Raw genomic sequence first — 6,378 nt, 5'->3', positions numbered from 1 at the left:
ATCGGAGGAACTTCGGCGGATCGCTAGCTGGCATCGTTTATGGTTAGAACTAGGGCGGTATCTGATCGCCTTCGAACCTCTAACTTTCGTTCTTGATTAATGAAAACATTTTTGGCAAATGCTTTCGCTTCTGTCCGTCTTGCGACGATCCAAGAATTTCACCTCTAACGTCGCAATACGAATGCCCCCATCTGTCCCTATTAATCATTACCTCGGGGTTCCGAAAACCAACAAAATAGAACCGAGGTCCTATTCCATTATTCCATGCACGCAGTATTCAGGCGAAGGTAGCCTGCTTTAAGCACTCTAATTTGTTCAAAGTAAACGTACCGGCCCGACTCGACACTCAGTAAAGAGCACCGCGACGGGATATTAGTTGGGCCGCCCCTCGCGAGGCTAAGCCCACCGGTAGGACGTCCCACATCACGCCAGTTAAACACCGCGAGCGGTGAACCGACGGTGTGCGACACAGATTCAACTACGAGCTTTTAACCGCAACAACTTTAATATACGCTATTGGAGCTGGAATTACCGCGGCTGCTGGCACCAGACTTGCCCTCCAATGGATCCTCGTTAAAGGATTTAAAGTGTACTCATTCCGATTACGGGGCCTCGGATGAGTCCCGTATCGTTATTTTTCGTCACTACCTCCCCGTGCCGGGAGTGGGTAATTTGCGCGCCTGCTGCCTTCCTTGGATGTGGTAGCCGTTTCTCAGGCTCCCTCTCCGGAATCGAACCCTGATTCCCGTTACCCGTTTCCTCATCGGAGGAACTTCGGCGGATCGCTAGCTGGCATCGTTTATGGTTAGAACTAGGGCGGTATCTGATCGCCTTCGAACCTCTAACTTTTCGTTCTGATTAATGAATGAGGGAGAGAATGAGAGCGTTGCGGAAGTGAGTGAGATAGCGTGTATGAGAGTAATTGGTGCGAGACTCCGTAAATTCCTGTTTACGGAGACGAACAAAATTTCTAAGAGTGCGAGTGAGAAAATACTGGACATTGTGGGAGAATATGAGGAACAGATGATGAAAATGTTGTGCAAAAATGAGAGAATACAGGGGAAACTGGATGAGTGTATGCGTCAAGCGAGTCGGGATTTAGCCTACGGCGGAAGTGGAATGATCTATGCGAGCGTGAGTGCGAAAAAATGTTGAAAAGAGCGTGATTGAAAAGGTACAGGAAGTGAATGTGAAAACGAGTGAAAACGAAAAGAGAAGAGTTATGCGGTAATAGTGAGAGCGGATGATGCAAGTGCGAGTGTGACAAGTGAGGAAGTAAAGGAGAGAATGATGAAGCATGTGAGCAAGTCACTGAATGTGCGTGTGAAAGCGGTGAGGAAAGTGAGGAATGGAGGTGTAGCGATTGAGACGATGAGCGAGAGTGAGTTGAAAAGAATAAGAGAGTGTGGTCAGTTTAAGAATGCTGGCCTAAAGGTTGAGCTGCCTCGCAAGATAGGCCAAAGATCATCTTGTACGATGTGCCGAATGATATGGCGAGTGAAGTGTTAATGAGAGAAATGTATGAGAAGAGCTTGAAAGGGCGAGTGGATGAGAGAGTATTTATGGAACGTGTGCGTGTTGTGAGTAGGAATGCGAAGAAAGATGCAACTGCGGAAATGTGATATTAGAAGTTACGAGTGCAATAAGAAATGTGCTCTGTAGTGACGGACAAGTGTTTGTGCATTGGAAGGCCTTTATGGTGAAAGAGTTTTTCAGTGTGCTGAGGTGCCACAAGTGCTTCGCATTTGGGCACATGATGCGGCAATGCACCGAAAAGGAAAGACTGTGCCAAAAATGTGGATGTGTAGGACACATGATGAGAGATTGTAAAAAGGAAAGTGTGTGTAGAAACTGTAAGCTGAAAGAAAGCAAATGTGATCACTCGGTTCTGTCCGAAGTGTGTCCGGAATACGTGAGAGCGTTAGAGAGAGAGAAAGCGAGAATAAATGACGAATGAATGGTGCGTGAATGTGGTGCAGTATAACTGCCAGAGAGCGTATGCGGTTATGTGTGATCTGGGTGAGATGATGCGCGAACGTCGAGTGAGTGTAGCACTGCTGCAAGAACCGTATGAAAGGCATGGACGTGTGGTGGGCTTGCCCATAGGTATGGATGTGATTGTGTGCGAAAGTGGGACGGTGAAAGCAGCAGTGGTGGGTAAATGACTCTAGGTTAGACGTGATGTGCGTGAGAGAGTGTACGAATAAGCTTGGAGTGAGTGTGTGGTTGAAGGGGGACTTTGGCGAAATGTATGTGGTGTCCATGTATTGCCAGTATGGTAAGTGTATCGAGCCGTACTTGGCGTACATGGACAGAGTATGTGAGACGGCCGGGAGAAAGCGTCTGCTGATAGGTATGGATGCGAATGCCGTCTCTCCCTTGTGGTATAGCAAGGGTGGAGGCAGCAGAGAGAGTGAAGCGCGTGGTAGAGTGATTGAGGAATGGATGATTGCGAGCGGGATGAATGTTGTTGAATGAGCCAAGCGAGTTTTACTCGTTCAGCGGGCCGAATGGGGAGAGTGACATCGATGTCACTTTCGTGAACGGCGTGAATGGAGGGTGCCGGTATGAGTGGGAAGTAAAGCCGACTGGGGAGTGAGTGACCATAACGTATTGTTAATACGGATGGTACACAGAGAGAATGTAGGTACGAATGAGGGCATGCGTAGATGGGTGTGCAAGGACGTAGACTGGGAAGGATATATGTGTGATATGCGAGAGAGTGCGTTAGAGGATGCAGCGAGCGCCATAGACGAAGCGGATGCGCAGAGCTGTGTAGAGCGAATGATGAAATGGATCCATAGTGCGAATGATCGATGGATGAAGAGGTGTAAACCTGTGTATGCTAGGAAGCTTGTGTGGTGGACGGATGAGCTTGAGAAACTGAAGAAGGCTGTAGGAAGGAGCAGACGTGCCTACCAGCGTGCGAGAAAGAGGAATGGAAGCAGAGTGGAAGAAAGAATGAATGAATATAAGTATGTTTTGCGGGAGTATAAGGAGGAAATGCGAAGAGTGAAAGAGGAGAATTGGAAGCGATTTGTGTGCGTGACTGGGAAGAGGGATCCATGGAGCGATGTATATAAGGTGTGCATGGGAAAGCGTGATAGGGTAAGATTAAGTGGCATAAAAGTGGGTGATAGAGTGACGAGTACATGGAAAGAAAGCGCGGATGAGCTAATGAAGAGATTCTTCCCGGCAGCAAGGACGAACGTGGCGATAGACGCCAGGGGAGACGTGAGGGAGGAAGAAAAGCAGTTTGAATGGAGCGAAGTGGATGTGGCAGTGAGATCGATGAAAGTGGGTAAGGCACCTGGTATGGATGGTGTGAGTGCTGAGATGTTGCGAGCGATTTGGCGTGCTGTCCCGGTATGGATGAAAAGAATGTATGATGTATGTCTGAATACAGCGTGTTTCCCCCCGGCGTGGAAGACTGCGCGGGTGGTAGTAGTGTTATTGAAGTCTCCCGATAAACCTAGGTCGGACCCTGGGTCTTATAGGCCCATTTGACTGCTGTCCGTGCTGGGGAAAGTGTTGGAGCGAATGATGGTTGGAAGACTCGAGCGAACGATGGGTGGAAGAATGTGTGACGCCCAGTACGGATTCGTAAGGAATCGGTCGACCGAGGATGCATGGAATTGAGTGCATGACTGGGTGAATGGGTCGGAGAGAAAGTATGTGTTAGGAGTGTTCGTGGACTTCAAAGGAGCGTTTGATAACCTAGAGTGGGAATGTGTGATCGAGAAATTGCGTGAGGTTGAATGTGAAGAAATTGAATTATGGAAGAGCTATTTTAGCGGCAGGCGTGTATGCATGATGGGTGCGTGTGACACAGTGTGGAAAGACGTAAAGCGTGGCTGCCCGCAGGGCAGTGATCCATTTATATGGAACCTAATGATGGATGAACTGTTGTGGCAGCTGCGTGAGAGTGAATGTAAAGTGGTTGCGTACGCGGATGACTTGTTGTTGGTCGAAGAAGGACAGAGACGAGCGGAGTTGGAGAGAAAGGGTACTAAGTGGATGAGAATGGTGTACGAATGGGGAGTGAAAGTAGGTGTGAGTGTGTCTGAGAACAAGACTGTGAGGATGTTGATGAAAGGTAGTATAGCTGGGACGAGGCCTCCCAATGTACGAGTGAATGATAGATGCGTGAGGTATGCGAGGAGCGTGAAATATCTGGGTGTTTGTGTGAGTAAAAGGATGAACTACAGGTTGCATCTGGAGTGTCTGAGAAAGAAATGTATGAATGTGGTGGGAAAATTAAGACGCGTGTTGAGAAGTGAGTGGGGTTTGCGAAAGAAAGCTGTGACTGTGTTGTATAAAGGTCTGTTCATGTCGTGTGTGATGTATGGAGCGAGTGTATGGTATGGAGTGATGAGATTTGAATATGCGAGGGAGCTCATAAATAGGTGCCAGCGAGTGGTGTTGAGTGCGTGTCTGAATGTATGTAGAACGGTCTCCACGGCGGCCATGCAAGTCCTTATGGGTGGCTTGCCGTGGGACCTGGAGTGCGTGAGAAGAGGAGTGTTGTATAAGGTGAGAAAGGGAATTAGTATGAGTGAGTATGATGTAGTGAATGATAGTGACTTGCGTGAGAGAGGTGTGGAAGGATGTATGGAATTGGTGAGTGAAAGGCTGTATGAGATGTGGCAGAATAGATGGAATAAGTGCGAGAAAGGAAGAGTGACGTATGAATTTATAAAGAATGTAAGGTTCGCGGGTGAGTGCCGAGAGTTCGAGCCTAGCTTGAGCCTGGGCTATATCCTGACAGGGCATGGAAGTTTGAATGAATTCCTGTATAAGCGTGGTCTGTCTGAGAGTGAGAGCTGTGCATGCGGAGCGGAGAGAGAGAATTAAAAGCATGTGTTGGTTGAGTATCCAATGTATGGTGATGTGAGGAACCTGAGTGAGTGGGGTGTGATTGTGCGAGAGAATGGCAGTGTGGATGTGAGTCGCATGTTGGAATGTAAGGAAAGGTATGAAAGTGTTGGTGTGTATGCGAAGATTGTATTTCAGAGAAGGAGGGCGATGCTGAAAGGAGGATAAGAGAAGCCGATGTTCCCGAGGAACATAGGCCGACAACTGCCTGGGAGGTGTAGGGCTCCGAAAGCTGGGAGTGGTCTCGGCCACGAAGATCCAACCAGTGATCTTGACTGGTACCACGGGAGTCGGGTTGCCCAGGGGGATTCGTCCCTCGTCCCGGCAATTGAGGTCGGACTCGTGGGGGTAGTGGTTGAAGCCGCATGCTGGTTAGGGGCTCTCGGGCCTCGACGGGTGAGCAGCGTATCTGCTCGGGCACCAGTCCTGCACAGCTGGTAGAGCGTTGGACAGGCGCTCGCCCCAACCGGTGGGTTGCCGAAGAGTCCTACAAACTCGGAGGCGCTACTGGTAGTTCCTGGCCTGCTGGAACGAGCTGATTGGGCTTATCCCAATTCCGCACCCATGGGGGTCGTGTGATTAAGCTCTCTGAGCAGGTACCGCACGTTAAATCAACCACGTACATCTGTTTCTATCTACTTTCCCCAGGAGGCTACTGACGATTCGACAGTAGTACGGGCATGACGCACCCGGGGCCCCGAGGTCCCTTTCAAGCCAGGATGGGAGGCATCGTGTCTGGGGCTGCATGGCCGCGGGGAGGTTAAGTTGCGCGACCGCAAACGATGCCCCAGGGGCACCTGGCGCAACCTCTGTGGTATATAAGTCGCCTTACCCAGGTGATGGAGGCTCTGCCTGAGTGGACATTTTTTTTCCTGCTATACTCGTGGGATATACATGGAAAAAACAAAACTCAAACAAAAACACAAAAACTTGGCTGATACTTTGGTAACGACTAATGCTGGCACGAAAGTAACCGAAACTCTGAACGCCGAAAAAGAGAGAAAAAGAGAATTGCTGTTTGCGCGAAGGGGATCTGTAAGTAGATCACCACCTCCTTCGGGTAGTACCCAAAAAGACACTGAAGAGACGCATGAAGGGAACACAAGGCTGAGTGATTCTGAAAATGAGAAGGATGGATATGAAAGATTAGAACAGAGCACAGGAGTAAATGAAGTAGAGGAGATGATGGAGACAAAGGAACAGCTCGAGACATTCATGTTTAATGATAACAACAAAATAACAAAATCTGCAATAAAATACATATTGTCCAAATGGGCAGTACTAGAAATAGACTACATAATGTAGTTTAGAAAAAGAAAAATGGAAAGCTGCTTACCAAGCTGTTGCTGACTTGAGGCCTAAGGACTCTCCTATGCCAATGTTACGGCAGGAACTCCAAGGACTGCTACAGGTGCTGTAAAAGAAAAAGAAAGGAAGGTCAGATACTACGCACAAAGTAGTACTAATTAAACCTATAAAAGAAGACGAAGATGCGAGAACGAA

General features: G+C 48.6%; 1 pseudogene; it reads right to left on the bottom strand.

The window, feature by feature from the left end:
- On the bottom strand, positions 1-1,037 carry LOC146723660 (small subunit ribosomal RNA; annotated as a pseudogene; the record flags this gene model as incomplete).
- Between the last annotated feature and the right edge of the window lie 5,341 nt (positions 1,038-6,378).

Source organism: Nylanderia fulva, unplaced genomic scaffold (genome assembly GCF_048542155.1).
Source record: "Nylanderia fulva isolate GAGA-0341 unplaced genomic scaffold, ASM4854215v1 Scaffold1780, whole genome shotgun sequence".
NCBI lineage: Eukaryota > Metazoa > Arthropoda > Insecta > Hymenoptera > Formicidae > Nylanderia > Nylanderia fulva.
The sequence above is the reverse complement of the archived record's forward strand: the minus strand, read 5'-3'. Positions and strand labels throughout refer to the sequence as shown.